Genomic DNA, 24,088 nt, shown 5'->3' with positions numbered 1-24,088 from the left:
TTATTTCAATGCATTTTAAAATGAGCTGTTTTATGTTAGTGTGGTGTGTACATAATAGAGATCCAAAATTGGTCATATTTTCCATGGCTTTCCAACTTTAGGATCCATAGGGTAGAATTATTTCAAAATGTTATAGCCGGACATCTTTATAGAGTTATTTGTAGTCATTAGTGGTCATTACCCTGAGTGTGCTTGCACGTGTAGAGTATATATGCTTACATGTTCAAATCAGCTTCAGTTATATCTATTGGCACCTATGTTCATAATATTGGTATCAATTGCGCAAGATGAAATCTGCTCTATGCAATGCAATCTTGAAGAACCTTAAGATGACCATAAACACAACAATTGTAATTGAAAAAAGTACATTTACCAGAAAAGATTTGAAATTTGCTGTATATCAATTTCCATCCTCAACCAGACACCAAAATGTGTATAACATAACTTAACCAAGTGGCTCCATAGCTTTAAATGCTCTTTTTAAAGTTAAACAATTGGAAATCTCTTATATTTATTTGATAATGATGGTGAATAACCATGCTGGGAGTTTCAGTTTGAAGGAAATTGGTCCAATAAAAGAAAACACAAATGTTTTCAAATATGCTCTTGAAACCAGTCAATAGGTTAGACTGAATGCGATATGTGTCTTTCCAATTTGGCTATACAAGTGTGTGTATTCATCATCTTCTCATTTAGCATACTAAAAGGTTGCTGCAAATTAAGTTTTAGCAGCAGTAACAATAATGACACATTAGGCCCCAGTGAGATTTGAACTCACGACCCCTGGTTTACAAGACCAGTGCACTCACCCCTGAGCTATGGAGCCACTTGGTTAAGTTAATTTATACACATTTTGGTGTCTGGTTGAGGATGGAAATTGATATACAGCAAATTTCCAAACTTTTCTGGTAAATGTACTTTTATCAATTACAATTGTTGTGTTTATGGTCATCTTAAGGTTCTTCAAGATTGCATCAAGACAGTCACATAAAATTGGCAAAGTAGTTGTAGTCATCTATAATGGACTAGGAATGTATTACTTTACTTCTTAACGAGCTGTAGGAGAGAGGCCAGGTTAACATAAAACAAAACATTTAATCCTCCTGCCTTATAAAGGAACACTTCAACTTTGGTTTTCATTATACTTTAGCACTAATATGACAATTAAAAATGTAGGCTTATGTATACTGTTTTCATTCTCTTGGTTCTATTTATTGTGATGTTGAATCCTTTTCAAATGGCCTATTCTGATATATATGCAATATCTATAATTGAGGCATACCTGGGAGACACTTTGAATCAAATTATTTAAATGCATTTTAAAATGAGCTGTTTTATGTTAGTGTGGTGTGTACATAATAGAGATCCAAAATTGGTCATATTTTCCATGGCTTTCCAACTTTAGGATCCATAGGGTAGAATTATTTCAAAATGTTATAGCCGGACATCTTTATAGAGTTATTTGTAGTCATTAGTGGTCATTACCCTGAGTGTGCTTGCACGTGTAGAGTATATATGCTTACATGTTCAAATCAGCTTCAGTTATATCTATTGGCACCTATGTTCAAAATATTGGTATCAATTGCGCAAGATGAAATCTGCTCTATGCAATGCAATCTTGAAGAACCTTAAGATGACCATAAACACAACAATTGTAATTGAAAAAAGTACATTTACCAGAAAAGATTTGAAATTTGCTGTATATCAATTTCCATCCTCAACCAGACACCAAAATGTGTATAACATAACTTAACCAAGTGGCTCCATAGCTTTAAATGCTCTTTTTAAAGTTAAATAATTGGAAATCTCTTATATTTATTTTATAATGATGGTGAATAACCATGCTGGGAGTTTCAGTTTGAAGGAAATTGGTCCAATAAAAGAAAACACAAATGTTTTCAAATATGCTCTTGAAACCAGTCAATAGGTTAGACTGAATGCGATATGTGTCTTTCCAATTTGGCTATACAACTGTGTGTATTCATCATCTTCTCATTTAGCATACTAAAGCAGAGTATTGCAATATAGGTTGCTGCAAATTAAGTTTTAGCAGCAGTAACAATAATGACACATTAGGCCCCAGTGAAATTTGAACTCATGACCCCTGGTTTACAAGACCAGTGCTCTAACCCCTGAGCTATGGAGCCACTTGGCTAAAATATTTTATACACATTTTGGTGTCTGGTTGAGGATGGAAATTGATATACAGCAAATTTCAAAACTTTTCTGGTAAATGTACTTTTTTCAATTACAATTGTTGTGTTTATGGTCATCTTAAGGTTCTTCAAGATTGCATCAAGACAGTCACATAAAATTGGCAAAGTAGTTGTAGTCATCTATAATGGACTAGGAATGTATTACTTTACTTCTTAACGAGCTGTAGGAGAGAGGCCAGGTTAACATAAAACAAAACATTTAATCCTCCTGCCTTATAAAGGAACACTTCAACTTTGGTTTTCATTATACTTTAGCACTAATATGACAATTAAAAATGTAGGCTTATGTATACTGTTTTCATTCTCTTGGTTCTATTTATTGTGATGTTGAATCCTTTTCAAATGGCCTATTCTGATATATATGCAATATCTATAATTGAGGCATACCTGGGAGACACTTTGAATCAAATTATTTCAATGCATTTTAAAATGAGCTGTTTTATGTTAGTGTGGTGTGTACATAATAGAGATCCAAAATTGGTCATACTTTCCATGGCTTTCCAAGTTTAGGATCCATAGGGTAGAATTATTTCAAAATGTTATAGCCGGACATCTTTATAGAGTTATTTGTAGTCATTAGTGGTCATTACCCTGAGTGTGCTTGCACGTGTAGAGTATATATGCTTACATGTTCAAATCAGCCTTTAGTTATATCTATTGGCACCTATGTTCAAAATATTGGTATCAATTGCACAAGATGAAATCTGCTCTATGCAATGCAATCTTGAAGAACCTTAAGATGACCATAAACACAACAATTGTAATTGAAAAAAGTACATTTACCAGAAAAGATTTGAAATTTGCTGTATATCAATTTCCATCCTCAAACAGACACCAAAATGTGTATAACATAACTTAACCAAGTGGCTCCATAGCTTTAAATGCTCTTTTTAAAGTTAAACAATTGGAAATCTCTTATATTTATTTGATAATGATGGTGAATAACCATGCTGGGAGTTTCAGTTTGAAGGAAATTGGTCCAATAAAAGAAAACACAAATGTTTTCAAATATGCTCTTGAAACCAGTCAATAGGTTAGACTGAATGCGATATGTGTCTTTCCAATTTGGCTATACAAGTGTGTGTATTCATCATCTTCTCATTTAGCATACTAAAAGGTTGCTGCAAATTAAGTTTTAGCAGCAGTAACAATAATGACACATTAGGCCCCAGTGAGATTTGAACTCACGACCCCTGGTTTACAAGACCAGTGCACTCACCCCTGAGCTATGGAGCCACTTGGTTAAGTTAATTTATACACATTTTGGTGTCTGGTTGAGGATGGAAATTGATATACAGCAAATTTCCAAACTTTTCTGGTAAATGTACTTTTATCAATTACAATTGTTGTGTTTATGGTCATCTTAAGGTTCTTCAAGATTGCATCAAGACAGTCACATAAAATTGGCAAAGTAGTTGTAGTCATCTATAATGGACTAGGAATGTATTACTTTACTTCTTAACGAGCTGTAGGAGAGAGGCCAGGTTAACATAAAACAAAACATTTAATCCTCCTGCCTTATAAAGGAACACTTCAACTTTGGTTTTCATTATACTTTAGCACTAATATGACAATTAAAAATGTAGGCTTATGTATACTGTTTTCATTCTCTTGGTTCTATTTATTGTGATGTTGAATCCTTTTCAAATGGCCTATTCTGATATATATGCAATATCTATAATTGAGGCATACCTGGGAGACACTTTGAATCAAATTATTTAAATGCATTTTAAAATGAGCTGTTTTATGTTAGTGTGGTGTGTACATAATAGAGATCCAAAATTGGTCATATTTTCCATGGCTTTCCAACTTTAGGATCCATAGGGTAGAATTATTTCAAAATGTTATAGCCGGACATCTTTATAGAGTTATTTGTAGTCATTAGTGGTCATTACCCTGAGTGTGCTTGCACGTGTAGAGTATATATGCTTACATGTTCAAATCAGCTTCAGTTATATCTATTGGCACCTATGTTCAAAATATTGGTATCAATTGCGCAAGATGAAATCTGCTCTATGCAATGCAATCTTGAAGAACCTTAAGATGACCATAAACACAACAATTGTAATTGAAAAAAGTACATTTACCAGAAAAGATTTGAAATTTGCTGTATATCAATTTCCATCCTCAACCAGACACCAAAATGTGTATAACATAACTTAACCAAGTGGCTCCATAGCTTTAAATGCTCTTTTTAAAGTTAAATAATTGGAAATCTCTTATATTTATTTTATAATGATGGTGAATAACCATGCTGGGAGTTTCAGTTTGAAGGAAATTGGTCCAATAAAAGAAAACACAAATGTTTTCAAATATGCTCTTGAAACCAGTCAATAGGTTAGACTGAATGCGATATGTGTCTTTCCAATTTGGCTATACAACTGTGTGTATTCATCATCTTCTCATTTAGCATACTAAAGCAGAGTATTGCAATATAGGTTGCTGCAAATTAAGTTTTAGCAGCAGTAACAATAATGACACATTAGGCCCCATTGAAATTTGAACTCATGACCCCTGGTTTACAAGACCAGTGCTCTAACCCCTGAGCTATGGAGCCACTTGGCTAAAATGTTTTATACACATTTTGGTGTCTGGTTGAGGATGGAAATTGATATACAGCAAATTTCAAAACTTTTCTGGTAAATGTACTTTTTTCAATTACAATTGTTGTGTTTATGGTCATCTTAAGGTTCTTCAAGATTGCATCAAGACAGTCACATAAAATTGGCAAAGTAGTTGTAGTCATCTATAATGGACTAGGAATGTATTACTTTACTTCTTAACGAGCTGTAGGAGAGAGGCCAGGTTAACATAAAACAAAACATTTAATCCTCCTGCCTTATAAAGGAACACTTCAACTTTGGTTTTCATTATACTTTAGCACTAATATGACAATTAAAAATGTAGGCTTATGTATACTGTTTTCATTCTCTTGGTTCTATTTATTGTGATGTTGAATCCTTTTCAAATGGCCTATTCTGATATATATGCAATATCTATAATTGAGGCATACCTGGGAGACACTTTGAATCAAATTATTTCAATGCATTTTAAAATGAGCTGTTTTATGTTAGTGTGGTGTGTACATAATAGAGATCCAAAATTGGTGATACTTTCCATGGCTTTCCAAGTTTAGGATCCATAGGGTAGAATTATTTCAAAATGTTATAGCCGGACATCTTTATAGAGTTATTTGTAGTCATTAGTGGTCATTACCCTGAGTGTGCTTGCACGTGTAGAGTATATATGCTTACATGTTCAAATCAGCCTTCAGTTATATCTATTGGCACCTATGTTCAAAATATTGGTATCAATTGCACAAGATGAAATCTGCTCTATGCAATGCAATCTTGAAGAACCTTAAGATGACCATAAACACAACAATTGTAATTGAAAAAAGTACATTTACCAGAAAAGATTTGAAATTTGCTGTATATCAATTTCCATCCTCAACCAGACACCAAAATGTGTATAACATAACTTAACCAAGTGGCTCCATAGCTTTAAATGCTCTTTTTAAAGTTAAACAATTGGAAATCTCTTATATTTATTTGATAATGATGGTGAATAACCATGCTGGGAGTTTCAGTTTGAAGGAAATTGGTCCAATAAAAGAAAACACAAATGTTTTCAAATATGCTCTTGAAACCAGTCAATAGGTTAGACTGAATGCGATATGTGTCTTTCCAATTTGGCTATACAAGTGTGTGTATTCATCATCTTCTCATTTAGCATACTAAAAGGTTGCTGCAAATTAAGTTTTAGCAGCAGTAACAATAATGACACATTAGGCCCCAGTGAGATTTGAACTCACGACCCCTGGTTTACAAGACCAGTGCACTCACCCCTGAGCTATGGAGCCACTTGGTTAAGTTAATTTATACACATTTTGGTGTCTGGTTGAGGATGGAAATTGATATACAGCAAATTTCCAAACTTTTCTGGTAAATGTACTTTTATCAATTACAATTGTTGTGTTTATGGTCATCTTAAGGTTCTTCAAGATTGCATCAAGACAGTCACATAAAATTGGCAAAGTAGTTGTAGTCATCTATAATGGACTAGGAATGTATTACTTTACTTCTTAACGAGCTGTAGGAGAGAGGCCAGGTTAACATAAAACAAAACATTTAATCCTCCTGCCTTATAAAGGAACACTTCAACTTTGGTTTTCATTATACTTTAGCACTAATATGACAATTAAAAATGTAGGCTTATGTATACTGTTTTCATTCTCTTGGTTCTATTTATTGTGATGTTGAATCCTTTTCAAATGGCCTATTCTGATATATATGCAATATCTATAATTGAGGCATACCTGGGAGACACTTTGAATCAAATTATTTAAATGCATTTTAAAATGAGCTGTTTTATGTTAGTGTGGTGTGTACATAATAGAGATCCAAAATTGGTCATACTTTCCATGGCTTTCCAAGTTTAGGATCCATAGGGTAGAATTATTTCAAAATGTTATAGCCGGACATCTTTATAGAGTTATTTGTAGTCATTAGTGGTCATTACCCTGAGTGTGCTTGCACGTGTAGAGTATATATGCTTACATGTTCAAATCAGCCTTTAGTTATATCTATTGGCACCTATGTTCAAAATATTGGTATCAATTGCACAAGATGAAATCTGCTCTATGCAATGCAATCTTGAAGAACCTTAAGATGACCATAAACACAACAATTGTAATTGAAAAAAGTACATTTACCAGAAAAGATTTGAAATTTGCTGTATATCAATTTCCATCCTCAAACAGACACCAAAATGTGTATAACATAACTTAACCAAGTGGCTCCATAGCTTTAAATGCTCTTTTTAAAGTTAAACAATTGGAAATCTCTTATATTTATTTGATAATGATGGTGAATAACCATGCTGGGAGTTTCAGTTTGAAGGAAATTGGTCCAATAAAAGAAAACACAAATGTTTTCAAATATGCTCTTGAAACCAGTCAATAGGTTAGACTGAATGCGATATGTGTCTTTCCAATTTGGCTATACAAGTGTGTGTATTCATCATCTTCTCATTTAGCATACTAAAGCAGAGTATTGCAATATAGGTTGCTGCAAATTAAGTTTTAGCAGCAGTAACAATAATGAGACATTAGGCTCCAGTGAAATTTGAACTCATGACCCCTGGTTTACAAGACCAGTGCTCTAACCCCTGAGCTATGGAGCCACTTGGTTAAGTTATTTTATACACATTTTGGTGTCTGGTTGAGGATGGAAATTGATATACAGCAAATTTCAAATCTTTTCTGGTAAATGTACTTTTTTCAATTACAATTGTTGTGTTTATGGTCATCTTAAGGTTCTTCAAGATTGCATCAAGACAGTCACATAAAATTGGCAAAGTAGTTGTAGTCATCTATAATGGACTAGGAATGTATTACTTTACTTCTTAACGAGCTGTAGGAGAGAGTCCAGGTTAACATAAAACAAAAGATTTTATCATCCTGCCTTATAAAGGAACACTTCAACTTTGGTTTTCATTATACTTTAGCACTAATATGACAATTAAAAATGTAGGCTTATGTATACTGTTTTCATTCTCTTGGTTCTATTTATTGTGATGTTGAATCCTTTTCAAATGGCCTATTCTGATATATATGCAATATCTATAATTGAGGCATACCTGGGAGACACTTTGAATCAAATTATTTAAATGCATTTTAAAATGAGCTGTTTTATGTTAGTGTGGTGTGTACATAATAGAGATCCAAAATTGGTCATACTTTCCATGGCTTTCCAACTTTAGGATCCATAGGGTAGAATTATTTCAAAATGTTATAGCCGGACATCTTTATAGAGTTATTTGTAGTCATTAGTGGTCATTACCCTGAGTGTGCTTGCACGTGTAGAGTATATATGCTTACATGTTCAAATCAGCCTTCAGTTATATCTATTGGCACCTATGTTCAAAATATTGGTATCAATTGCACAAGATGAAATCTGCTCTATGCAATGCAATCTTGAAGAACCTTAAGATGACCATAAACACAACAATTGTAATTGAAAAAAGTACATTTACCAGAAAAGATTTGAAATTTGCTGTATATCAATTTCCATCCTCAACCAGACACCAAAATGTGTATAACATAACTTAACCAAGTGGCTCCATAGCTTTAAATGCTCTTTTTAAAGTTAAACAATTGGAAATCTCTTATATTTATTTTATAATGATGGTGAATAACCATGCTGGGAGTTTCAGTTTGAAGGAAATTGGTCCAATAAAAGAAAACACAAATGTTTTCAAATATGCTCTTGAAACCAGTCAATAGGTTAGACTGAATGCGATATGTGTCTTTCCAATTTGGCTATACAAGTGTGTATTCATCATCTTCTCATTTAGCATACTAAAGCAGACTATTGCAATATAGGTTGCTGCAAATTAAGTTTTAGCAGCAGTAACAATAATGACACAGTAGGCCCCAGTGAGATTTGAACTCACGACTCCTGGTTTACAAGACCAGTGCTCTAACCCCTGAGCTATGGAGCCACTTGGTTAAGTTATTTTATACACATTTTGGTGTCTGGTTGAGGATGGAAATTGATATACAGCAAATTTCAAAACTTTTCTGGTAAATGTACTTTTTTCAATTACAATTGTTGTGTTTATGGTCATCTTAAGGTTCTTCAAGATTGCATCAAGACAGTCACATAAAATTGGCAAAGTAGATGTAGTCATCTATAATGGACTAGGAATGTATTACTTTACTTCTTAACGAGCTGTAGGAGAGAGGCCAGGTTAACATAAAACAAAACATTTAATCCTCCTGCCTTATAAAGGAACACTTCAACTTTGGTTTTCATTATACTTTAGCACTAATACGACAATTAAAAATGTAGGCTTATGTATACTGTTTTCATTCTCTTGGTTCTATTTATTGTGATGTTGAATCCTTTTCAAATGGCCTATTCTGATATATATGCAATATCTATAATTGAGGCATACCTGGGAGACACTTTGAATTAAATTATTTAAATGCATTTTAAAATGAGCTGTTTTATGTTAGTGTGGTGTGTACATAATAGAGATCCAAAATTGGTCATATTTTCCATGGCTTTCCAACTTTAGGATCCATAGGGTAGAATTATTTCAAAATGTTATAGCCGGACATCTTTATAGAGTTATTTGTAGTCATTAGTGGTCATTACCCTGAGTGTGCTTGCACGTGTAGAGTATATATGCTTACATGTTCAAATCAGCCTTCAGTTATATCTATTGGCACCTATGTTCAAAATATTGGTATCAATTGCACAAGATGAAATCTGCTCTATGCAATGCAATCTTGAAGAACCTTAAGATGACCATAAACACAACAATTGTAATTGAAAAAAGTACATTTACCAGAAAAGATTTGAAATTTGCTGTATATCAATTTCCATCCTCAACCAGACACCAAAATGTGTATAACATAACTTAACCAAGTGGCTCCATAGCTTTAAATGCTCTTTTTAAAGTTAAACAATTGGAAATCTCTTATATTTATTTTATAATGATGGTGAATAACCATGCTGGGAGTTTCAGTTTGAAGGAAATTGGTCCAATAAAAGAAAACACAAATGTTTTCAAATATGCTCTTGAAACCAGTCAATAGGTTAGACTGAATGCGATATGTGTCTTTCCAATTTGGCTATACAAGTGTGTGTATTCATCATCTTCTCATTTAGCATACTAAAGCAGACTATTGCAATATAGGTTGCTGCAAATTAAGTTTTAGCAGCAGTAACAATAATGACACATTAGGCCCCAGTGAGATTTGAACTCATGAGACCAGTGCTCTAACCCCTGAGCTATGGAGCCACTTGGCTAAGATATTTTATACACATTTTGGTGTCTGGTTGAGGATGGAAATTGATATACAGCAAATTTCAAAACTTTTCTGGTAAATGTACTTTTTTCAATTACAATTGTTGTGTTTATGGTCATCTTAAGGTTCTTCAAGATTGCATCAAGACAGTCACATAAAATTGTCAAAGTAGTTGTAGTCATCTATAATGGACTAGGAATGTATTACTTTACTTCTTAACGAGCTGTAGGAGAGAGGCCAGGTTAACATAAAACAAAACATTTAATCCTCCTGCCATATAAAGGAACACTTCAACTTTGGTTTTCATTATACTTTAGCACTAATATGACAATTAAAAATGTAGGCTTATGTATACTGTTTTCATTCTCTTGGTTCTATTTATTGTGATGTTGAATCCTTTTCAAATGGCCTATTCTGATATATATGCAATATCTATAATTGAGGCATACCTGGGAGACACTTTGAATCAAATTATTTAAATGCATTTTAAAATGAGCTGTTTTATGTTAGTGTGGTGTGTACATAATAGAGATCCAAAATTGGTCATATTTTCCATGGCTTTCCAACTTTAGGATCCATAGGGTAGAATTATTTCAAAATGTTATAGCCGGACATCTTTATAGAGTTATTTGTAGTCATTAGTGGTCATTACCCTGAGTGTGCTTGCACGTGTAGAGTATATATGCTTACATGTTCAAATCAGCCTTCAGTTATATCTATTGGCACCTATGTTCAAAATATTGGTATCAATTGCACAAGATGAAATCTGCTCTATGCAATGCAATCTTGAAGAACCTTAAGATGACCATAAACACAACAATTGTAATTGAAAAAAGTACATTTACCAGAAAAGATTTGAAATTTGCTGTATATCAATTTCCATCCTCAACCAGACACCAAAATGTGTATAACATAACTTAACCAAGTGGCTCCATAGCTTTAAATGCTCTTTTTAAAGTTAAACAATTGGAAATCTCTTATATTTATTTTATAATGATGGTGAATAACCATGCTGGGAGTTTCAGTTTGAAGGAAATTGGTCCAATAAAAGAAAACACAAATGTTTTCAAATATGCTCTTGAAACCAGTCAATAGGTTAGACTGAATGCGATATGTGTCTTTCCAATTTGGCTATACAAGTGTGTATTCATCATCTTCTCATTTAGCATACTAAAGCAGACTATTGCAATATAGGTTGCTGCAAATTAAGTTTTAGCAGCAGTAACAATAATGACACAGTAGGCCCCAGTGAGATTTGAACTCACGACCCCTGGTTTACAAGACCAGTGCTCTAACCCCTGAGCTATGGAGCCACTTGGTTAAGTTGGAAATTGATATACAGCAAATTTCAAAACTTTTCTGGTAAATGTACTTTTTTCAATTACAATTGTTGTGTTTATGGTCATCTTAAGGTTCTTCAAGATTGCATCAAGACAGTCACATAAAATTGGCAAAGTAGTTGTAGTCATCTATAATGGACTAGGAATGTATTACTTTACTTCTTAACGAGCTGTAGGAGAGAGGCCAGGTTAACATAAAACAAAACATTTAATCCTCCTGCCATATAAAGGAACACTTCAACTTTGGTTTTCATTATACTTTAGCACTAATATGACAATTAAAAATGTAGGCTTATGTATACTGTTTTCATTCTCTTGGTTCTATTTATTGTGATGTTGAATCCTTTTCAAATGGCCTATTCTGATATATATGCAATATCTATAATTGAGGCATACCTGGGAGACACTTTGAATCAAATTATTTAAATGCATTTTAAAATGAGCTGTTTTATGTTAGTGTGGTGTGTACATAATAGAGATCCAAAATTGGTCATATTTTCCATGGCTTTCCAACTTTAGGATCCATAGGGTAGAATTATTTCAAAATGTTATAGCCGGACATCTTTATAGAGTTATTTGTAGTCATTAGTGGTCATTACCCTGAGTGTGCTTGCACGTGTAGAGTATATATGCTTACATGTTCAAATCAGCCTTCAGTTATATCTATTGGCACCTATGTTCAAAATATTGGTATCAATTGCACAAGATGAAATCTGCTCTATGCAATGCAATCTTGAAGAACCTTAAGATGACCATAAACACAACAATTGTAATTGAAAAAAGTACATTTACCAGAAAAGATTTGAAATTTGCTGTATATCAATTTCCATCCTCAACCAGACACCAAAATGTGTATAACATAACTTAACCAAGTGGCTCCATAGCTTTAAATGCTCTTTTTAAAGTTAAACAATTGGAAATCTCTTATATTTATTTTATAATGATGGTGAATAACCATGCTGGGAGTTTCAGTTTGAAGGAAATTGGTCCAATAAAAGAAAACACAAATGTTTTCAAATATGCTCTTGAAACCAGTCAATAGGTTAGACTGAATGCGATATGTGTCTTTCCAATTTGGCTATACAAGTGTGTATTCATCATCTTCTCATTTAGCATACTAAAGCAGACTATTGCAATATAGGTTGCTGCAAATTAAGTTTTAGCAGCAGTAACAATAATGACACAGTAAGCCCCAGTGAGATTTGAACTCACGACCCCTGGTTTACAAGACCAGTGCTCTAACCCCTGAGCTATGGAGCCACTTGGTTAAGTTGGAAATTGATATACAGCAAATTTCAAAACTTTTCTGGTAAATGTACTTTTTTCAATTACAATTGTTGTGTTTATGGTCATCTTAAGGTTCTTCAAGATTGCATCAAGACAGTCACATAAAATTGGCAAAGTAGTTGTAGTCATCTATAATGGACTAGGAATGTATTACTTTACTTCTTAACGAGCTGTAGGAGAGAGGCCAGGTTAACATAAAACAAAACATTTAATCCTCCTGCCATATAAAGGAACACTTCAACTTTGGTTTTCATTATACTTTAGCACTAATATGACAATTAAAAATGTAGGCTTATGTATACTGTTTTCATTCTCTTGGTTCTATTTATTGTGATGTTGAATCCTTTTCAAATGGCCTATTCTGATATATATGCAATATCTATAATTGAGGCATACCTGGGAGACACTTTGAATCAAATTATTTAAATGCATTTTAAAATGAGCTGTTTTATGTTAGTGTGGTGTGTACATAATAGAGATCCAAAATTGGTCATATTTTCCATGGCTTTCCAACTTTAGGATCCATAGGGTAGAATTATTTCAAAATGTTATAGCCGGACATCTTTATAGAGTTATTTGTAGTCATTAGTGGTCATTACCCTGAGTGTGCTTGCACGTGTAGAGTATATATGCTTACATGTTCAAATCAGCCTTCAGTTATATCTATTGGCACCTATGTTCAAAATATTGGTATCAATTGCACAAGATGAAATCTGCTCTATGCAATGCAATCTTGAAGAACCTTAAGATGACCATAAACACAACAATTGTAATTGAAAAAAGTACATTTACCAGAAAAGATTTGAAATTTGCTGTATATCAATTTCCATCCTCAACCAGACACCAAAATGTGTATAACATAACTTAACCAAGTGGCTCCATAGCTTTAAATGCTCTTTTTAAAGTTAAACAATTGGAAATCTCTTATATTTATTTTATAATGATGGTGAATAACCATGCTGGGAGTTTCAGTTTGAAGGAAATTGGTCCAATAAAAGAAAACACAAATGTTTTCAAATATGCTCTTGAAACCAGTCAATAGGTTAGACTGAATGCGATATGTGTCTTTCCAATTTGGCTATACAAGTGTGTATTCATCATCTTCTCATTTAGCATACTAAAGCAGACTATTGCAATATAGGTTGCTGCAAATTAAGTTTTAGCAGCAGTAACAATAATGACACAGTAGGCCCCAGTGAGATTTGAACTCACAACCCCTGGTTTACAAGACCAGTGCTCTAACCCCTGAGCTATGGAGCCACTTGGTTAAGTTATTTTATACACATTTTGGTGTCTGGTTGAGGATGGAAATTGATATACAGCAAATTTCAAAACTTTTCTGGTAAATGTACTTTTTTCAATTACAATTGTTGTGTTTATGGTCATCTTAAGGTTCTTCAAGATTGCATCAAGACAGTCACATAAAATTGGCAAAGTAGTTGTAGTCATCTATAATGGACTAGGAATGTATTACTTTACTTCTTAACGAGCTGTAGGAGAGAGGCCAGGTTAACATAAAACAAAACATTTAATCCTCCTGCCATATAAAGGAACACTTCAACTTTGGTTTTCATTATACTTTAGCACTAATATGACAATTAAAAATGTAGGCTTATGTATACTGTTTTCATTCTCTTGGTTCTATTTATTGTGATGTTGAATCCTTTTCAAATGGCCTATTCTGATATATATGCAATATCTATAATTGAGGCATACCTGGGAGACACTTTGAATCAAATTATTTAAATGCATTTTAAAATGAGCTGTTTTATGTTAGTGTGGTGTGTACATAATAGAGATCCAAAATTGGTCATACTTTCCATGGCTTTCCAACTTTAGGATCCATAGGGTAGAATTATTTCAAAATGTTATAGCCGGACATCTTTATAGAGTTATTTGTAGTCATTAGTGGTCATTACCCTGAGTGTGCTTGCACGTGTAGAGTATATATGCTTACATGTTCAAATCAGCCTTCAGTTATATCTATTGGCACCTATGTTCAAAATATTGGTATCAATTGCACAAGATGAAATCTGCTCTATGCAATGCAATCTTGAAGAACCTTAAGATGACCATAAACACAACAATTGTAATTGAAAAAAGTACATTTACCAGAAAAGATTTGAAATTTGCTGTATATCAATTTCCATCCTCAACCAGACACCAAAATGTGTATAACATAACTTAACCAAGTGGCTCCATAGCTTTAAATGCTCTTTTTAAAGTTAAACAATTGGAAATCTCTTATATTTATTTTATAATGATGGTGAATAACCATGCTGGGAGTTTCAGTTTGAAGGAAATTGTTCCAATAAAAGAAAACACAAATGTTTTCAAATATGCTCTTGAAACCAGTCAATAGGTTAGACTGAATGTGATATGTGTCTTTCCAATTTGGCTATACAAGTGTGTATTCATCATCTTCTCATTTAGCATACTAAAGCAGACTATTGCAATATAGGTTGCTGCAAATTAAGTTTTAGCAGCAGTAACAATAATGACACAGTAGGCCCCAGTGAGATTTGAACTCACAACCCCTGGTTTACAAGACTAGTGCTCTAACCCCTGAGCTATGGAGCCACTTGGTTAAGTTATTTTATACACATTTTGGTGTCTGGTTGAGGATGGAAATTGATATACAGCAAATTTCAAATCTTTTCTGGTAAATGTACTTTTTTCAATTACAATTGTTGTGTTTATGGTCATCTTAAGGTTCTTCAAGATTGCATCAAGACAGTCACATAAAATTGGCAAAGTAGATGTAGTCATCTATAATGGACTAGGAATGTATTACTTTACTTCTTAACGAGCTGTAGGAGAGAGGCCAGGTTAACATAAAACAAAACATTTAATCCTCCTGCCTTATAAAGGAACACTTCAACTTTGGTTTTCATTATACTTTAGCACTAATACGACAATTAAAAATGTAGGCTTATGTATACTGTTTTCATTCTCTTGGTTCTATTTATTGTGATGTTGAATCCTTTTCAAATGGCCTATTCTGATATATATGCAATATCTATAATTGAGGCATACCTGGGAGACACTTTGAATCAAATTATTTAAATGCATTTTAAAATGAGCTGTTTTATGTTAGTGTGGTGTGTACATAATAGAGATCCAAAATTGGTCATACTTTCCATGGCTTTCCAACTTTAGGATCCATAGGGTAGAATTATTTCAAAATGTTATAGCCGGACATCTTTATAGAGTTATTTGTAGTCATTAGTGGTCATTACCCTGAGTGTGCTTGCACTTGTAGAGTATATATGCTTACATGTTCAAATCAGCCTTCAGTTATATCTATTGGCACCTATGTTCAAAATATTGGTATCAATTGCACAAGATGAAATCTGCTCTATGCAATGCAATCTTGAAGAACCTTAAGATGACCATAAACACAACAATTGTAATTGAAAAAAGTACATTTACCAGAAAAGATTTGAAATTTGCTGTATATCAATTTCCATCCTCAACCAGACACCAAAATGTGTATAACATAACTTAACCAAGTGGCTCCATAGCTTTAAATGCTCTTTTTAAAGTTAAATAATTGGAAATCTCTTATATTTATTTTATAATCATGGTGAATAACCATGCTGGGAGTTTCAGTTTGAAGGAAATTGGTCCAATAAAAGAAAACACAAATGTTTTCAAATATGCTCTTGAAACCAGTCAATAGGTTAGACTGAATGCGATATGTGTCTTTCCAATTTGGCTATACAAGTGTGTATTCATCATCTTCTCATTTAGCATACTAAAGCAGACTATTGCAATATAGGTTGCTGCAAATTAAGTTTTAGCAGCAGTAACAATAATGACACAGTAGGCCCCAGTGAGATTTGAACTCACAACCCCTGGTTTACAAGACCAGTGCTCTAACCCCTGAGCTATGGAGCCACTTGGTTAAGTTATTTTATACACATTTTGGTGTCTGGTTGAGGATGGAAATTGATATACAGCAAATTTCAAATCTTTTCTGGTAAATGTACTTTTTTCAATTACAATTGTTGTGTTTATGGTCATCTTAAGGTTCTTCAAGATTGCATCAAGACAGTCACATAAAATTGGCAAAGTAGATGTAGTCATCTATAATGGACTAGGAATGTATTACTTTACTTCTTAACGAGCTGTAGGAGAGAGGCCAGGTTAACATAAAACAAAACATTTAATCCTCCTGCCTTATAAAGGAACACTTCAACTTTGGTTTTCATTATACTTTAGCACTAATATGACAATTAAAAATGTAGGCTTATGTATACTGTTTTCATTCTCTTGGTTCTATTTATTGTGATGTTGAATCCTTTTCAAATGGCCTATTCTGATATATATGCAATATCTATAATTGAGGCATACCTGGGAGACACTTTGAATCAAATTATTTAAATGCATTTTAAAATGAGCTGTTTTATGTTAGTGTGGTGTGTACATAATAGAGATCCAAAATTGGTCATACTTTCCATGGCTTTCCAACTTTAGGATCCATAGGGTAGAATTATTTCAAAATGTTATAGCCGGACATCTTTATAGAGTTATTTGTAGTCATTAGTGGTCATTACCCTGAGTGTGCTTGCACGTGTAGAGTATATATGCTTACATGTTCAAATGAGCCTTCAGTTATATCTATTGGCACCTATGTTCAAAATATTGGTATCAATTGCACAAGATGAAATCTGCTCTATGCAATGCAATCTTGAAGAACCTTAAGATGACCATAAACACAACAATTGTAATTGAAAAAAGTACATTTACCAGAAAAGATTTGAAATTTGCTGTATATCAATTTCCATCCTCAACCAGACACCAAAATGTGTATAACATAACTTAACCAAGTGGCTCCATAGCTTTAAATGCTCTTTTTAAAGTTAAACAATTGGAAATCTCTTATATTTATTTTATAATGATGGTGAATAACCATGCTGGGAGTTTCAGTTTGAAGGAAATTGGTCCAATAAAAGAAAACACAAATGTTTTCAAATATGCTCTTGAAACCAGTCAATAGGTTAGACTGAATGCGATATGTGTCTTTCCAATTTGGCTATACAAGTGTGTATTCATCATCTTCTCATTTAGCATACTAAAGCAGACTATTGCAATATAGGTTGCTGCAAATTAAGTTTTAGCAGCAGTAACAATAATGACACAGTAGGCCCCAGTGAGATTTGAACTCACGACCCCTGGTTTACAAGACCAGTGCTCTAACCCCTGAGCTATGGAGCCACTTGGTTAAATTACTTTATACACAATTTGGTGTCTGGTTGAGGATGGAAATTGATATACAGCAAATTTCAAAACTTTTCTGGTAAATGTACTTTTTTCAATTACAATTGTTGTGTTTATGGTCATCTTAAGGTTCTTCAAGATTGCATCAAGACAGTCACATAAAATTGGCAAAGTAGATGTAGTCATCTATAATGGACTAGGAATGTATTACTTTACTTCTTAACGAGCTGTAGGAGAGAGGCCAGGTTAACATAAAACAAAACATTTAATCCTCCTGCCTTATAAAGGAACACTTCAACTTTGGTTTTCATTATACTTTAGCACTAATACGACAATTAAAAATGTAGGCTTATGTATACTGTTTTCATTCTCTTGGTTCTATTTATTGTGATGTTGAATCCTTTTCAAATGGCCTATTCTGATATATATGCAATATCTATAATTGAGGCATACCTGGGAGACACTTTGAATCAAATTATTTAAATGCATTTTAAAATGAGCTGTTTTATGTTAGTGTGGTGTGTACATAATAGAGATCCAAAATTGGTCATACTTTCCATGGCTTTCCAACTTTAGGATCCATAGGGTAGAATTATTTCAAAATGTTATAGCCGGACATCTTTATAGAGTTATTTGTAGTCATTAGTGGTCATTACCCTGAGTGTGCTTGCACTTGTAGAGTATATATGCTTACATGTTCAAATCAGCCTTCAGTTATATCTATTGGCACCTATGTTCAAAATATTGGTATCAATTGCACAAGATGAAATCTGCTCTATGCAATGCAATCTTGAAGAACCTTAAGATGACCATAAACACAACAATTGTAATTGAAAAAAGTACATTTACCAGAAAAGATTTGAAATTTGCTGTATATCAATTTCCATCCTCAACCAGACACCAAAATGTGTATAACATAACTTAACCAAGTGGCTCCATAGCTTTAAATGCTCTTTTTAAAGTTAAACAATTGGAAATCTCTTATATTTATTTTATAATGATGGTGAATAACCATGCTGGGAGTTTCAGTTTGAAGGAAATTGGTCCAATAAAAGAAAACACAAATGTTTTCAAATATGCTCTTGAAACCAGTCAATAGGTTAGACTGAATGCGATATGTGTCTTTCCAATTTGGCTATACAAGTGTGTGTATTCATCATCTTCTCATTTAGCATACTAAAGCAGACTATTGCAATATAGGTTGCTGCAAATTAAGTTTTAGCAGCAGTAACAATAATGACACATTAGGCCCCAGTGAGATTTGAACTCATGAGACCAGTGCTCTAACCCCTGAGCTATGGAGCCACTTGGCTAAGATATTTTATACACATTTTGGTGTCTGGTTGAGGATGGAAATTGATATACAGCAAATTTCTAATCTTTTCTGGTAAATGTACTTTTTTCAATTACAATTGTTGTGTTTATGGTCATCTTAAGGTTCTTCAAGATTGCATCAAGACAGTCACATAAAATTGGCAAAGTAGTTGTAGTCATCTATAATGGACTAGGAATGTATTACTTTACTTCTTAACGAGCTGTAGGTGAGAGGCCAGGTTAACATAAAACAAAACATTTAATCCTCCTGCCTTATAAAGGAACACTTCAACTTTGGTTTTCATTATACTTTAGCACTAATATGACAATTAAAAATGTAGGCTTATGTATACTGTTTTCATTCTCTTGGTTCTATTTATTGTGATGTTGAATCCTTTTCAAATGGCCTATTCTGATATATATGCAATATCTATAATTGAGGCATACCTGGGAGACACTTTGAATCAAATTATTTAAATGCATTTTAAAATGAGCTGTTTTATGTTAGTGTGGTGTGTACATAATAGAGATCCAAAATTGGTCATACTTTCCATGGCTTTCCAACTTTAGGATCCATAGGGTAGAATTATTTCAAAATGTTATAGCCGGACATCTTTATAGAGTTATTTGTAGTCATTAGTGGTCATTACCCTGAGTGTGCTTGCACGTGTAGAGTATATATGCTTACATGTTCAAATCAGCCTTCAGTTATATCTATTGGCACCTATGTTCAAAATATTGGTATCAATTGCACAAGATGAAATCTGCTCTATGCAATGCAATCTTGAAGAACCTTAAGATGACCATAAACACAACAATTGTAATTGAAAAAAGTACATTTACCAGAAAAGATTTGAAATTTGCTGTATATCAATTTCCATCCTCAACCAGACACCAAAATGTGTATAACATAACTTAACCAAGTGGCTCCATAGCTTTAAATGCTCTTTTTAAAGTTAAACAATTGGAAATCTCTTATATTTATTTTATAATGATGGTGAATAACCATGCTGGGAGTTTCAGTTTGAAGGAAATTGGTCCAATAAAAGAAAACACAAATGTTTTCAAATATGCTCTTGAAACCAGTCAATAGGTTAGACTGAATGCGATATGTGTCTTTCCAATTTGGCTATACAAGTGTGTGTATTCATCATCTTCTCATTTAGCATACTATTGCAATATAGGTTGCTGCAAATTAAGTTTTAGCAGCAGTAACAATAATGACACATTAGGCCCCAGTGAGATTTGAACTCATGACACCTGGTTTACAAGACCAGTGATCTAACCCCTGAGCTATGGAGCCACTTGGTTAAGTTATTTTATACACATTTTGGTGTCTGGTTGAGGATGGAAATTGATATACAGCAAATTTCAAAACTTTTCTGGTAAATGTACTTTTTTCAATTACAATTGTTGTGTTTATGGTCATCTTAAGGTTCTTCAAGATTGCATTGCATAGAGCAGATTTCATCTTGTGCAATTGATACCAATATTTTGAACATAGGTGCCAATAGATATAACTGAAGGCTGATTTGAACATGTAAGCATATATACTCTACACGTGCAAGCACACTCAGGGTAATGACCACTAATGACTAGAAATAACTCTATAAAGATGTCCGGCTATAACATTTTGAAATAATTCTACCCTATGGATCCTAAAGTTGGAAAGCCATGGAAAGTATGACCAATTTTGGATCTCTATTATGTACACACCACACTAACATAAAACAGCTCATTTTAAAATGCATTTAAATAATTTGTTTCAAAGTGTCTCCCAGGTATGCCTCAATTATAGATATTGCATATATATCAGAATAGGCCATTTGAAAAGGATTCAACATCACAATAAATAGAACCAAGAGAATGAAAACAGTATACATAAGCCTACATTTTTAATTGTCATATTAGTGCTAAAGTATAATGAAAACCAAAGTTGAAGTGTTCCTTTATAAGGCAGGAGGATTAAATGTTTTGTTTTATGTTAACCTGGCCTCTCACCTACAGCTCGTTAAGAAGTAAAGTAATACATTCCTAGTCCATTATAGATGACTACAACTACTTTGCCAATTTTATGTGACTGTCTTGATGCAATCTTGAAGAACCTTAAGATGACCATAAACACAACAATTGTAATTGAAAAAAGTACATTTACCAGAAAAGTTTTGAAATTTGCTGTATATCAATTTCCATCCTCAACCAGGTGTCAACCAGACACCAAAATGTGTATAAAATAACTTAACCAAGTGGCTCCATAGCTCAGGGGTTAGAGCACTGGTCTTGTAAACCAGGGGTCGTGAGTTCAAATCTCACTGGGGCCTAATGTGTCATTATTGTTACTGCTGCTAAAACTTAATTTGCAGCAACCTATATTGCAATAGTCTGCTTTAGTATGCTAAATGAGAAGATGATGAATACACACACTTGTATAGCCAAATTGGAAAGACACATATCGCACTCAGTCTAACCTATTGAATGGTTTCAAGAGCATATTTGAAAACATTTGTGTTTTCTTTTATTGGACCAATTTCCTTCAAACTGAAACTCCCAGCATGGTTATTCACCATCATTATAAAATAAATATAAGAGATTTCCAATTGTTTAACTTTAAAAAGAGCATTTAAAGCTATGGAGCCACTTGGTTAAGTTATGTTATACACATTTTGGTGTCTGGTTGAGGATGGAAATTGATATACAGCAAATTTCAAATCTTTTCTGGTAAATGTACTTTTTTCAATTACAATTGTTGTGTTTATGGTCATCTTAAGGTTCTTCAAGATTGCATTGCATAGAGCAGATTTCATCTTGTGCAATTGATACCAATATTTTGAACATAGGTGCCAATAGATATAACTGAAGGCTGATTTGAACATGTAAGCATATATACTCTACACGTGCAAGCACACTCAGGGTAATGACCACTAATGACTAGAAATAACTCTATAAAGATGTCCGGCTATAACATTTTGAAATAATTCTACCCTATGGATCCTAAAGTTGGAAAGCCATGGAAAGTATGACCAATTTTGGATCTCTATTATGTACACACCACACTAACATAAAACAGCTCATTTTAAAATGCATTTAAATAATTTGTTTCAAAGTGTCTCCCAGGTATGCCTCAATTATAGATATTGCATATATATCAGAATAGGCCATTTGAAACGGATTCAACATCACAATAAATAGAACCAAGAGAATGAAAACAGTATACATAAGCCTACATTTTTAATTGTCATATTAGTGCTAAAGTATAATGAAAACCAAAGTTGAAGTGTTCCTTTATAAGGCAGGAGGATTAAATGTTTGTTTTATGTTAACCTGGCCTCTCTCCTACAGCTCGTTAAGAAGTAAAGTAATACATTCCTAGTCCATTATAGATGACTACAACTACTTTGCCAATTTTATGTGACTGTCTTGATGCAATCTTGAAGAACCTTAAGATGACCATAAACACAACAATTGTAATTGAAAAAGTACATTTACCAGAAAAGATTTGAAATTTGCTGTATATCAATTTCCATCCTCAACCAGACACCAAAATGTGTATAACATAACTTAACCAAGTGGCTCCATAGCTTTAAATGCTCTTTTTAAAGTTAAATAATTGGAAATCTCTTATATTTATTTTATAATGATGGTGAATAACCATGCTGGGAGTTTCAGTTTGAAGGAAATTGGTCCAATAAAAGAAAACACAAATGTTTTCAAATATGCTCTTGAAACCAGTCAATAGGTTAGACTGAATGCGATATGTGTCTTTCCAATTTGGCTATACAAGTGTGTATTCATCATCTTCTCATTTAGCATACTAAAGCAGACTATTGCAATATAGGTTGCTGCAAATTAAGTTTTAGCAGGAGTAACAATAATGACGCATTAGGCCCCAGTGAGATTTGAACTCACAACCTCTGGTTTACAAGACCAGTGCTCTAACCCCTAGGCTATGGAGCCACTTGGTTAAGTTATTTTATACACATTTTGGTGTCTGATTGAGGATGGAAATTGATATACAGCAAATTTCAAATCTTTTCTGGTAAATGTACTTTTTTCAATTACAATTGTTGTGTTTATGGTCATCTTAAGGTTCTTCAAGATTGCATCAAGACAGTCACATAAAATTGGCAAAGTAGTTGTAGTCATCTATAATGGACTAGGAATGTATTACTTTACTTCTTAACGAGCTGTAGGAGAGAGTCCAGGTTAACATAAAACAAAAGATTTTATCCTCCTGCCTTATAAAGGAACACTTCAACTTTGGTTTTCATTATACTTTAGCACTAATATGACAATTAAAAATGTAGGCTTATGTATACTGTTTTCATTCTCTTGGTTTTATTTATTGTGATGTTGAATCCTTTTCAAATGGCCTATTCTGATATATATGCAATATCTATAATTGAGGCATACCTGGGAGACACTTTGAATCAAATTATTTAAATGCATTTTAAAATGAGCTGTTTTATGTTAGTGTGGTGTGTACATAATAGAGATCCAAAATTGGTCATACTTTCCATGGCTTTCCAACTTTAGGATCCATAGGGTAGAATTATTTGAAAATGTTAAATCCGGACATCTTTATAGAGTTATTTGTAGTCATTAGTGGTCATTACCCTGAGTGTGCTTGCACGTGTAGAGTATATATGCTTACATGTTCAAATCAGCCTTCAGTTATATCTATTGGCACCTATATTCAAAATATTGGTATCAATTGCACAAGATGAAATCTGCTCTATGCAATGCAATCTTGAAGAACCTTAAGATGACCATAAACACAACAATTGTAATTGAAAAAAGTACATTTACCAGAAAAGATTTGAAATTTGCTGTATATCAATTTCCATCCTCAACCAGACACCAAAATGTGTATAACATAACTTAACCAAGTG

General features: G+C 33.2%; 15 non-coding genes across 15 annotated transcripts; 1 reads left to right on the top strand and 14 right to left on the bottom strand.

Annotated features, from left to right (window-relative positions):
- Window positions 1-753: 753 nt before the first annotated feature.
- Window positions 754-826, bottom strand: TRNAT-UGU (transfer RNA threonine (anticodon UGU)). The gene has a single exon. It is a non-coding gene; the product is annotated as a tRNA-Thr (tRNA).
- Window positions 827-2,074: 1,248 nt separating this feature from the next.
- TRNAT-UGU (transfer RNA threonine (anticodon UGU)) lies at window positions 2,075-2,147 on the bottom strand. The gene has a single exon. It is a non-coding gene; the product is annotated as a tRNA-Thr (tRNA).
- A 1,232-nt stretch (window positions 2,148-3,379) lies between these two features.
- TRNAT-UGU (transfer RNA threonine (anticodon UGU)) lies at window positions 3,380-3,452 on the bottom strand. The gene has a single exon. It is a non-coding gene; the product is annotated as a tRNA-Thr (tRNA).
- Window positions 3,453-4,700: 1,248 nt separating this feature from the next.
- Window positions 4,701-4,773, bottom strand: TRNAT-UGU (transfer RNA threonine (anticodon UGU)). Its single transcript has one exon. It is a non-coding gene; the product is annotated as a tRNA-Thr (tRNA).
- A 1,232-nt stretch (window positions 4,774-6,005) lies between these two features.
- Window positions 6,006-6,078, bottom strand: TRNAT-UGU (transfer RNA threonine (anticodon UGU)). The gene has a single exon. It is a non-coding gene; the product is annotated as a tRNA-Thr (tRNA).
- A 1,249-nt stretch (window positions 6,079-7,327) lies between these two features.
- Window positions 7,328-7,400, bottom strand: TRNAT-UGU (transfer RNA threonine (anticodon UGU)). Its single transcript has one exon. It is a non-coding gene; the product is annotated as a tRNA-Thr (tRNA).
- Window positions 7,401-8,647: 1,247 nt separating this feature from the next.
- TRNAT-UGU (transfer RNA threonine (anticodon UGU)) lies at window positions 8,648-8,720 on the bottom strand. The gene has a single exon. It is a non-coding gene; the product is annotated as a tRNA-Thr (tRNA).
- Window positions 8,721-11,275: 2,555 nt separating this feature from the next.
- TRNAT-UGU (transfer RNA threonine (anticodon UGU)) lies at window positions 11,276-11,348 on the bottom strand. The gene has a single exon. It is a non-coding gene; the product is annotated as a tRNA-Thr (tRNA).
- A 1,214-nt stretch (window positions 11,349-12,562) lies between these two features.
- TRNAT-UGU (transfer RNA threonine (anticodon UGU)) lies at window positions 12,563-12,635 on the bottom strand. Its single transcript has one exon. It is a non-coding gene; the product is annotated as a tRNA-Thr (tRNA).
- Window positions 12,636-13,849: 1,214 nt separating this feature from the next.
- TRNAT-UGU (transfer RNA threonine (anticodon UGU)) lies at window positions 13,850-13,922 on the bottom strand. The gene has a single exon. It is a non-coding gene; the product is annotated as a tRNA-Thr (tRNA).
- Window positions 13,923-15,169: 1,247 nt separating this feature from the next.
- Window positions 15,170-15,242, bottom strand: TRNAT-UGU (transfer RNA threonine (anticodon UGU)). Its single transcript has one exon. It is a non-coding gene; the product is annotated as a tRNA-Thr (tRNA).
- Window positions 15,243-16,489: 1,247 nt separating this feature from the next.
- TRNAT-UGU (transfer RNA threonine (anticodon UGU)) lies at window positions 16,490-16,562 on the bottom strand. Its single transcript has one exon. It is a non-coding gene; the product is annotated as a tRNA-Thr (tRNA).
- A 1,247-nt stretch (window positions 16,563-17,809) lies between these two features.
- TRNAT-UGU (transfer RNA threonine (anticodon UGU)) lies at window positions 17,810-17,882 on the bottom strand. Its single transcript has one exon. It is a non-coding gene; the product is annotated as a tRNA-Thr (tRNA).
- Window positions 17,883-21,447: 3,565 nt separating this feature from the next.
- On the top strand, window positions 21,448-21,520 carry TRNAT-UGU (transfer RNA threonine (anticodon UGU)). Its single transcript has one exon. It is a non-coding gene; the product is annotated as a tRNA-Thr (tRNA).
- A 1,560-nt stretch (window positions 21,521-23,080) lies between these two features.
- Window positions 23,081-23,153, bottom strand: TRNAT-UGU (transfer RNA threonine (anticodon UGU)). Its single transcript has one exon. It is a non-coding gene; the product is annotated as a tRNA-Thr (tRNA).
- Window positions 23,154-24,088: the final 935 nt, after the last annotated feature.

Source organism: Taudactylus pleione, unplaced genomic scaffold (genome assembly GCF_031769625.1).
Source record: "Taudactylus pleione unplaced genomic scaffold, aTauple2 ptg000117l, whole genome shotgun sequence".
Taxonomy (NCBI): domain Eukaryota; kingdom Metazoa; phylum Chordata; class Amphibia; order Anura; family Myobatrachidae; genus Taudactylus; species Taudactylus pleione.
Note: the sequence above shows the minus strand (reverse complement) of the source record. Positions and strands in the feature narration are given on the sequence as shown.